A 10,679-nucleotide genomic window follows, 5' to 3' on the forward strand; every position below is an offset into this window, starting at 1 on the left:
GAGCAGTATGTTATAGTGGGTATTTTAGTGTAACTCTAGGGAGAGGAATGGGCATCGGGGAAAAAGGAGGTGATAATGCCTCATACGTTTCTGGTGAGATCCCAAAAAAGCAAACAGGCTTTGAAAAGAAATTGTGGGAGCAGACATGGTCGATAGGAGAACGAGAATTTATTAGAGATTCAATGTGCTGTCCAAACAGTGACCAATGGTGAAGTGCATGTATTAAAACCATAAGGTAAGGTTAGGTTTTGCCCCTGATGCATCCCATGCAGGGCAAAACATGGCTGTATCTGGCGTATTTTTAATTGGATCTCTAATACTTGTTAAGACTCTGGTGAGACATCCCATTTGGAACACTGTGTAGTATTCTGGAGATTGCATCTTCAAAAATATTTAAACAGGATAGTCCAGAGAGGGCCAATAAAATGGCCAGTTGTCTGTGTCAGAAAGCATACAGGGATTGACTTAACGATCTCAGTATATATATATTTTGATAGCAATGCGCCAACAAGGAGATCAAATGTCTCTATTGTAATTCTTCCATGGCATAACTGACCAGGCGTTTGAGTCTCTTTCAGTTTGAAAGCAAGCTCTGGATTTGGTGGAGAGGCACATAAAATGAAGGTGAAAGGGGACAGACTCAGGAGTAATCAAATTAAATACATTTTTACAGAAAGGGTGATAATGTGGAATGGCCTCTTGGTATAGGTGAGAAAGATGAAGAGACTATGGGCTAGATTCACTTACCTGCTTTGTGTGCCTGATTCGTGCAGGCCTGACCAATCCACAAAACAAAAAAACTCAAATGAGGGCGATCAGAGGAACGCCCCCCTCCGACCGCACGGATCGCTAGTGTGAGATCCCGATGCGTGCGCAGACCATCTGTAGATGGCTTGCGCATGTGTCTAAGAGCCGCAACTTTTTTTTTTTAAACTTTTACTAGCCCAGCGAGCCCGTGGTTTTAACCCTCTTTAAACCTGCAAGTTAAAACCACAGACTCGCAGTGCGGGGAAAGGCTGAGACAGGGCAGCAGATTGAGGCAGAGAGCAGGGCGGCAGAAGGCAGGGCAGTCGGAAAGGACCTCAGCGACTGGTCTTCAGCAGTCGCTTATTATGGATCGACCAGCCCAGTTGGTGTTGCTTTTTTTTATTTTAGTGAATCGCTTCCTGTCTGCATTTGAATGCCGTTCCCCCTCATTTGTATGCGCGGATTGGAAGATGATCAGGACACAGGTTAGTGAATCGGGTCGCAAAGGGCTTGCAAACCGATTGGTACACAATCGGTTTGCTTAGTGAATCTAGCCCTGTCTGAGTTCAAGAAAACTTGGGACAAGCACAGAGCATCTCTCTGAGAGAAGGGAAAATAGAAGGTATGCATGGGCTGTCATTTTCTCTGCTTCTATAAATAACTGTGTATTTACCATAACCGGTCTTATGAACCTGGGTTGGTTTGGGTTTTTTTTTTGGGTGTCAGGTCAAAAGCGCGCCGGGACAAAGGCGCGAGCAGACAATTGAGCACAGTGTGGAGGCGCGCTCCGAAGAAAATTACTGATTTTAGGACTCCGACGGGGGGGGCATGGGGGGGAACCCCCCACTTTACTTAATACAGATCGCGCCGCGTTGTGGGGCATTGTGGGGGGTTTGGGGGGTTGTAACCCCCCACATTTTACTGAAAACTTCACTTTTTCCCTGTTTTTAGGGAAAAAGTTAAGTTTACAGTAAAATGTGGGGGGTTACAACCCCCCAAACCCCCCCAACGCCGGCGCGATTTGTATTAAGTAAACTGGGGGTGCTCCCCAACAAAACCCCCCGTTGGAGCCCCTAAAAACAGTAATTTTCTTCGGCGCGCACCTCCGTCTTGCGCTCAGTTGTCGGCGCGCGCCTTTGTCTTCCGCATTGTTGTCTATGAACCTTTTTTTGTCATAAATGATGAATGATGCAGAAATAGCTTTTCAAGATAGGATTTTTATGAATAATGAATGCATTTGTTTTGTGCAAAAGTGGGCGTGCCAAATAAAACAAGATAAAATAATGTCATTTTAACATCTAAGTGAGGGGAGCAAGAAAGCTTATCTAAAGGAAACAGGTTTGGAAGTGTTTGGGAAAAAGCTGGATAATCCTCTGAAAGGTTCCTCTTCTTCCTCCGTGTTTAACCTTGACAGGTCACTTTGCGCTTCAGTTTTAATCCCAGCTCTGCCATGGTCTCTATAGGGACAATAATCAGAACATAAAAACATAAGCATGACCATACCGGGACAGACTGAAAGTCCATCAAACCCAGAGTATCCTGTTTCCAAGAGTGGCCAATCCAGGTCACAAGTGCCTGGCAAGATCCCAAAAGAGTAAAATCAGATTTTATACTGCTTATACTAGGAAAAGGCAGTGGATTTTCCCATGTCCATCTTAATAATTGCTTATGGATGGACGTTTAGGAACGTGTCCAACCCTTTTTTAAACCCTGCTACACTAACTTCTTTTACCACATTCTCTGGCAGCAAAATCCAGAATTTAATTATACATTGAGTGAAGAAATATTTTCACCAATTTGCTTTAAATTTACTACTCAGTAGCTTTATTGCATGCTCCCTTGTCCTTGGATTTTTGGAAAGAATAAATAAGCGATTCACATTTAATCATTTCATTCCAGTTATGATTTTATAGACCTCTATCATATCTCCCCTCAGCCAACTCTTCTCCAAGCTTTAGAGAACTAGCCTCTTTAGCTATCCTCTTAGGGAAGTCATCCCGTCCTCTCAACCATTTTTGCTGTCCTTCTATGTATCTTTTTTAATTTAGCTATATCTTTTTGGAGATGCGGTGACTAAAACAGCATACAATATGTGAGGTGCAGTCACACCATGGAGTGATCCAAAGGCATTATAATGGTCTCGGTTTTGTTTTCCATTCCTTTCGTAATATTCCTAATGTTCTATTTGCTTTCTTAGCTGCCACTGCATATTGAGCAGAGGGTTTCAACTTATCAACGGCGATACCTAAATCTTTTCCTAATGTGGAATCTTGCATCCTGCATAGCTGTAGTTTGGGTTTCTCTTCCCTACGTGCATCACTTTGCACTTGTTCACATTAAAGATCATCTGCCATTTGGATGCCCAGTCTATCCCTGAACTACACCTGTTGGTGCAAATCCAGTGGGTAACATGGTAAATGACAGCAGATAACCTGAATGGTCCATCCAGTCTGCCCTGTAATCACATGGATTACAATATCACGATTTAAATTAAAATGTTATTTCTGGGCAATAGACCTTAGAAGCATCCCAGTACTGTCCTTAGGTTCCAACTACTGGAGTTACCGTTGAAGCTCACTCTAGTCCAAGGGTAGGAAATTCCGGTCCTCGAGAGCTGGAGCCAGGTCAGGTTTTCAGGATCTCCACCATGAATATGTATGAGATGGATTTGCATGCACTGCCTTCTTGAGATGCAAATCTATCTCATACATATTTATTGTGGATATCCTGAAAACCTGGCTCTGGCTCTCGAGGACCAGAATTGCCTAACCCTGCTCTAGCCTAACCAGACCATCTTCTTTGGTACTTTGGTTTGTGGTTTTTTTTTTTCACTAGTCATGACAGTTAACATTTATATGAGCTTTTGCTTTGATTATTGCCCCTGGAAAGATTCCCTGCAGCTATTGCTCCTACTTTCTCTGCAATGTTTACATATGAAACCAAAAAGAAAAGAACAAAATCTCCACAAAAAAAACCAACAAAAGCAACTCAAAAAATGGAGTCTCAATGGCCATCCAAACATGGTGGACAAGAGTACTAAAGTCTGTAACAATGAATGGCTTGAAAGTAGTTTATGCTTGGTGACAAAAGTTTATTAAATATAACCCAATCAATGCTGTATTGATGTGTCCTGACGCGGTCCATGTTTTGGCTACACAGAGCCTTCTTCAGGGGTCTTACAATCAACAAAACCCAATATTTTGTTGAATAATGAAATAGGATAAATAAAAGTTCATTGTATATTACAGACTGACTCTTCAGATAATCTGATTTTGCTTTTATCTCATTTACATTATTATTCCACCAGACTAGGTGGTACTTTATTACTACATTTTCCACAGATTAGAGCAGTGTTCTTCAACTGGTGGTCCACGGACTGGTGCCAGTCCACAAAAATTTCCTGCTGGTCCATGACGAATTTGAAACATGGAGTTTTGCAATTTTTACTTTTTTCTTTTTCTTTTATGTTTCATATTTTTAAGTGTATCATTCTTTCTTTAATCCTTTTGATTTTTTTGAAGGTTTGAGACTATTGTCATCACATTCTGCTGACGTTATATTTTGGCACGAGGAGAAGTGCTTTAAATCAGTTTCATTTTCACATGCAGTTTCATTTAGCAGCGACATCTTTTGGCTCAGGCGGAAGCCCGCAGCGTTCTACAAATCTGGTAAGCCCTTTTGGATTTGTTTTCTAATTTTGACCACCTCTTTAAGCATGCAGAGCTTCTTAAAATGTTTTTCACAAGCTTTGCTTAAATATATTCCGTACTTTTGATTTAGCGTTTTAAGTTATCAAGTCAGGCAGCAGGCCCCTAACAGGATCTCAAGAGGTAATTCTCATCTTTTTGTGACTTTCAAGCCAGTTTCTTCTGCCTGGGCTTACATATTTTTTCCTTATTTTTCTTTTTTTCTTTCTTTCTCATTGGTTCTTTGCATGCTATATTCTAATTTTTGTTTAAAACTTTTGCATTAATTGGACGTTTCATTTTTACACACTTATACCTTATATATTTTTGCCAGTCCACAAAATAATTCTTTTATTTCCGCTGGTCCATAGGTGTAAAAAGGTTGAAGAACACTGGATTAGAGTATGGTATAAGCGACAGCTCAACTCCTCTTTTGCTTACGCTGCCATTACAATTTGGAATAATCTACCTGTTTACATTAGGACTGATATCGATTACTTAAGGATTGGTAAAAATTTGAAAACTTTATTGTATGACTTCTTGTAATATTCATGTTATGATGATATTTTAATTATTGATTGCTTTTCTATTTTCCCGTAGATTTTACAGCCTCTTTGAATGTAAAACGCCTTGAACCTTTTTGGTATAGTGCGATTAATAAATTGTGGATTAGATTAGAGTTAAATATATCGATGGCGATCTGCACCAGCACAGTTGTGTTATTTGTCCTGCGTTTCCAGCCGAATCGCTGTGCATGCAAGATCCCTGAATTATATTTAATAAAATTGTCACCAAGCATGCCGTTCATGGTGTCAGGTCAAAAGCGTGCCGGGACAAAGGCGCGCCCAGACAATTGAGCGCAGCGCGGAGGTGTGCGCCGCTCAAAATTACTGTTTTTAGGGCTCCGACGGGGGGGGGGGCGTGGGGGGAACCCCCCCACTTTACTTAATAGACATTGCGCCGCATTGTGGGGGCGTTGTGGGGGGTGTGGGGGGTTGTAACCCCCCACATTTTACTGAAAACTTAACTTTTTCCCTGTTTTTAGGGAAAAAGTTAAGTTTACAGTAAAATGTGGAGGGTTACAACCCCCCACACCCCCCATAACGCCGGCGCGATGTCTATTAAGTAAAGTGGGGGGGTTCCCCAATAAAACCCCCCGTCGGAGCCCCTAAAAACTGTAATTTTGAGCAGCGCGCGCCTCCGTTTTGTGCTCAGTTGTCGGCGCGCGCCTTTGTCTTTCGCGCCGTTGTCTATGGACCGCCGTTCATTGGTTACAGACTTTTAGTACTCTTGACCACCATGTTTGGATGACCATCGAGACTCCATCTTTTGAGTTTCTTTTACATATGAAACAACCCATGCAGTTGTGATTGTGCAAAGCTCTACATATGGTCCAAGGCCTCACCCCCTCCCTGCCTTTAGGACAGCCTCTGTAGTCCATAGATAAAAGCTAGCATGTTGCTAATGGGAGGAATGAACTTTTTCCCCTTTCTTCCCAGGGGTAACTGGGCACAGTTGAAGCATTAGCTGATCAGCACAGTGGAATCCTCAAAGAAAGAAGGAAGCTGGTTAAAGTTAGACCCAGTACTTAAGAGAGGCCCAATATGGAAAGCCATCTGCAGTTTGTTTTTACAGTCCTTGAAGTGGAAAACAAACAAATCAGGTTAATGCTGCACGGTGAGAAAGTGCTGTCTCTTGGGGTGTATTTTTAGTTTATTTTTAGCTCAGCAATTCCCTTGTTCTGGGCTTGAGGCTTTGGAGGAGGCAGCAGGGTAAATTAAGAAAACTGAAAGTGATGTGTGCTCACACAGCGGGAATCAAAGCAAACAAATTAAACCCTGCTGTATTCACCTGGCTTAATGTTGCCTTATTACTGCTGGTACATTAGAACAGGACTGCCTACAATGCCAGGCCTCCCTGCCTTCTCGCTCTTAAAACGTTTAAAGAAGCCATTTCAGGGAAGGGGTAAAACGTGGACCTCGCGGACCTAAACCTGTACGGCCTTAAAAATCTGAGGTCCGTGTCGGTCCATGTCCGTGCCGCTTGTAGTTTCTGTTGCTGACAGACCTTGATTGAGATTTTAGCGCTGACGGATCCATCTCAGCATAGGGAGGGAAAAGTGTTAGGATCCGTCAGCGCTAAAAATCTCTTCGAGGTCTGTCAGAGCCAGAGAGTAGCGCTGGAGTTTGGAGACTTCTTTTCCATAACGCACGTCCAAAACCTATATCCCCGCTCTCTTGGCTTCTGCTCTGCAGCTCCAGCACTAGTCTCTGGCTCTGACAGACCTCGAAGAGATTTTTAGCGCTGACGGATCCTAACACTTTTCCCTCCCTATGCTGAGACGGATCCGTCAGTGCTAAAATCTCAATCAAGGTCTGTCAGCAACAGAAACTACAAGCGGCACGGACACGGACCGACACGGACCTCAGATTTTTAAGGCCGTACGGGTTTAGATCCGCGAGGTCCATCAGGTCCGTGAGGTCCGCGTTTTACCCCTTCCCGCCATTTCATTTTCTAATATTACACTAAAAGACTTTTCCTATATCTGGAAGAAAAAAACACCGAGTGAGCCAGTTGATGCTTTATCTGACAAAGCTGAGAGGGGGCATGGGAGTACCTCACTTTGCATTATACCACCAGACTGCCCAGTTGTAAGTTATTGCTGAATGGATATGGGGACCTTTATAATCTTTGGATCCACATGGAACAATTTAAGGTGCCTTCCCTTCTTCTGTGGGCCCTTCCCTGGCTCCCTTTAAATCAGTGGTCTCAAACTCACGGCCCGGGGGCCATATGCAGCCCGCCAGGTACTATTTTGAGGCCCTCGGTATGTTTATCATAATCACAAAAGTAAAATAAAACAGTTTCTTGATCATGTCTTTTTAGCTATAAATGACAATATTATTATTAAGACTTAGCCAAAAGGAAAGATTTATCAACTATAAAGAGTTTTACCTCATGTAAAATTATCATTTCTTTAATAAGACATTAACTATTTTTTTTCTGAGGCCCTCCAAGGACCTACAAATCCAAAATGTGGCCCTGCAAAGGGTTTGAGTTTGAGACCACTGCTTTAAATAAAACAAGACAGCTTCTTCCTGGGCTTAATGTTCTTATGCGACAACCCCTGTCTGGATTAAACTATGCCACAAACTGTTCTGATTTTCCACATAATCAGTATTATAGCCATTTCTTAATTGGGCTCTTTCAGGACCTTAAATCAGATCTGGGTGGTCAGATACTCCCCTTTGAAGATTTAGGTAGCGAGTATGGACTTACTGATAGAGATCTATTTTATTATAACCAGCTTCAAAATCTTCTTAATTCTAAGGGGTGGGAAGAATTGGAATTGGGTGAGACTCATTTAGAAAAGGCTTTAAGTATGGGAACAGGGTGGGAGGGGGGCCTCAGTTGGCTTTATCGAGCTCTCCTGGTCCAAAGGGATTCCTCAGCTCTCTATGTAGCCCGATGGGAGGGGAGTTTGGCGCATTCCTACTCTACCTCCCAGTGGACTTGTATTTTCAGTCCCCTGTTTAAAGTGTCTATAGCTGCACCCCTTATTGAAAATGGCTATAAAATTTTCTATCAATGGCACCTCATTCTGGCTCAGCTTTCCAGACTTTTTTCTGAAAACCGTGATCTTTGCTGGAGGCACTATAGCGCTAGCGGAACTTTCTTTCATATCTGGTGGACATGCCCTGTAGTGCACTCTTTTTGGTCACTGATGATCTAAACTTTAAGTGATATTCTGAAGATTACTTATCCTCAACAAATGACTATTGTCTTCCACATTTATGAGTGCATGGTTGTCCAGGGCAGCCCACAAATTTGCCACGTCTTTTTATGTGGCGGCTAAAATTGCTCTCGCTAGATCTTGGAAACGTCCTACCACACCTTCACTGGACTTTGTTTTAGTAAAATTAGATTATATCTGTCCGATGTCTTAAGTTAACAGTTTATAAATATGGTTGATTTATTCTGTATCATAAAACTTGGGACTCATATTTGGAGTGGTGAGCATGTAATACTTAACCAGCTCACATTTTGTGATTGAGCCAGAGATTGGGGGGGGGAGGGGCATTGAGGGATAGGGGATTGAGATATATTTATTCTTATTGCACTTCTGTTTTGATGCCCTTTTCCCTGGATTTGTACCAGTGTTTTGTGGATTTGAGGATAGCTCCTTAGGGATGATTATTGTTTTATATAATCTCTTGTTATAAATAAAATAAAATAAAAAAAAGAAGGCTCCTGTGGGGATTTCCCTGTCATCAAAAGTTGGTCAGGTTGTGGCCACAGGAAAGCTTTTTACTGCAGATTTTGATAAAACATAAGAATAGCCATACTGAGTGAGTCAGACCAATGGTGTATCTAGCCCAGCATACTGTTTTCATTATGGACAATTCAGATGACAAGTACCTGCCAGAGACTCAGATAGTAGCAACATTCCATGCTACTGGTCCAAGGGCAAGCATTGGATTCCCCCAATGTCTCAGTAGCAGACATTGGACTTTTCCTCAGGAAGTTGTCCAAACCTTTTTAAATCCCATCTACATCCTCTGGCAACACGTTCCAGAGCTTAAATATTCTCAGTGAAAAAAATATTTCCTCCTATTGGTTTTAAAATTATTTCCCTGTAACTTCAAGTGTCTAGTCTTTGTAATTTTTGACAGAGTGGACCATTTGCCATTCTCAATAAACAAATATATAAATATATAAATATATATTTATATATTTGTTTATTGAGAATGGCAAATGGTCCACTCTGTCAAAAATTACAATATATATATATATATATATATAAATAAATATATAAAAATTGCATCCACTTGTACCTATTCTACACCACTCAGGATTTTGTAGACTTCAATCATATCTCCGATCAGCCATCTCTTTTCCAAGCTGAAGAGCCCTAACCTCTTTAGTCTTTCCTCATATAACAGTTCCATCCCCTTTATCATCTTGGTCACTCATTCAACCTTTTCTAATTCCGCTATATCTTTTTAGAGATATGGTGATACAATTGAATGCAGTTCATAAGGTGAGGTTGCACCATGGAGCGATAAAGAAGCATTATAACTTTCTTAGTCTTGTTTACTGTCTGTTTTCTAATACAGTAGAACTTTGGATTGCAAGTAACTTGGTTTGCAAGTGTTTTGCAAGAGAAGCAAAACATTTCATTAAATTTTAACTTGATATACAAGCAATGTCTTGCAATACAAGTACATACAGTATACACACATCACAACTGAGCCGATGGTTCTCTCTTTGATGCTGCAGGAGTGCAATACGAGTACATACAGTATTTTGTATTAAAGTTTTTGGGTTGTGGAACAAATTGTCTGAGTTTCCATTATTTCCTATGGGGAAATTTGCTTTGATATACGAGTGCTTTGGATTACAAGTATATTTCCGGAACGAATTATGCTCGCAAATCAAGGTTTTACTGTAATTCCTAGCATTGTGCTTGCTTTTTTTGGCCACTGCTGCACATTAGGTAGAAGGTTTCAGCATTTTGTTTATGATGACACCCAAATCTTTTTCTTGGGCACTGATCCCTATGATTTGAATTATTCTTCCCAATGTACATCACTTTGCATTTTTCCACATTAAATGTCATCTGCCATTTGGATGCCCAATCTTCTAGGTTCCTAAGGTCTACCTAGTAAGGCTTTTCATATGCATTTTAAAATGCCTACCTACTTGAAGATACCCTCAATAAAAAATTTGAAATTGAGCTGGTGGGGCAGATGGCATTGACACACACTGGTCAGAATGTTGCAGCCTTGCATGGAAAGATATTTGGTTGCTCTCCTTCAGCTTATTTGGATCCAAAGTGGCCCTGACTTAAAAATTAGTGAAGACCACTGTTAGGCATTCAGTGACTAATTCAAGAAACATGGTGGTTTTGACATAACAACAAGGACATTTTCACTGAAGCACAGCTATAGCTGCATGACTAAGAAAGGAAGTTAGATTTACTATTGCGGACTCATCTTCATTGCTAATTACCCCACATGCCCTTGTGCTGTGGGCTCTCTAGTGCAGGGTAATAAGCTCTCTACTTGCAGTCACCCCTATAGCATACTCCAGGATGTTCTAGATGGCCTGCTGCTACACATTTTGGTCTCCTTGAGAATAAAGGGCATACGTGTCCTGATTTATTATTTTTAGTTTTACTCTGTAACAACCATTGGTGGCGCTTTGGAAGCATGCTTTTGCTGAAGAATTGGTTGGTTCATGTCT

Source organism: Geotrypetes seraphini, chromosome 10, assembly GCF_902459505.1.
Source record: "Geotrypetes seraphini chromosome 10, aGeoSer1.1, whole genome shotgun sequence".
Taxonomy (NCBI): Eukaryota; Metazoa; Chordata; class Amphibia; order Gymnophiona; family Dermophiidae; genus Geotrypetes; species Geotrypetes seraphini.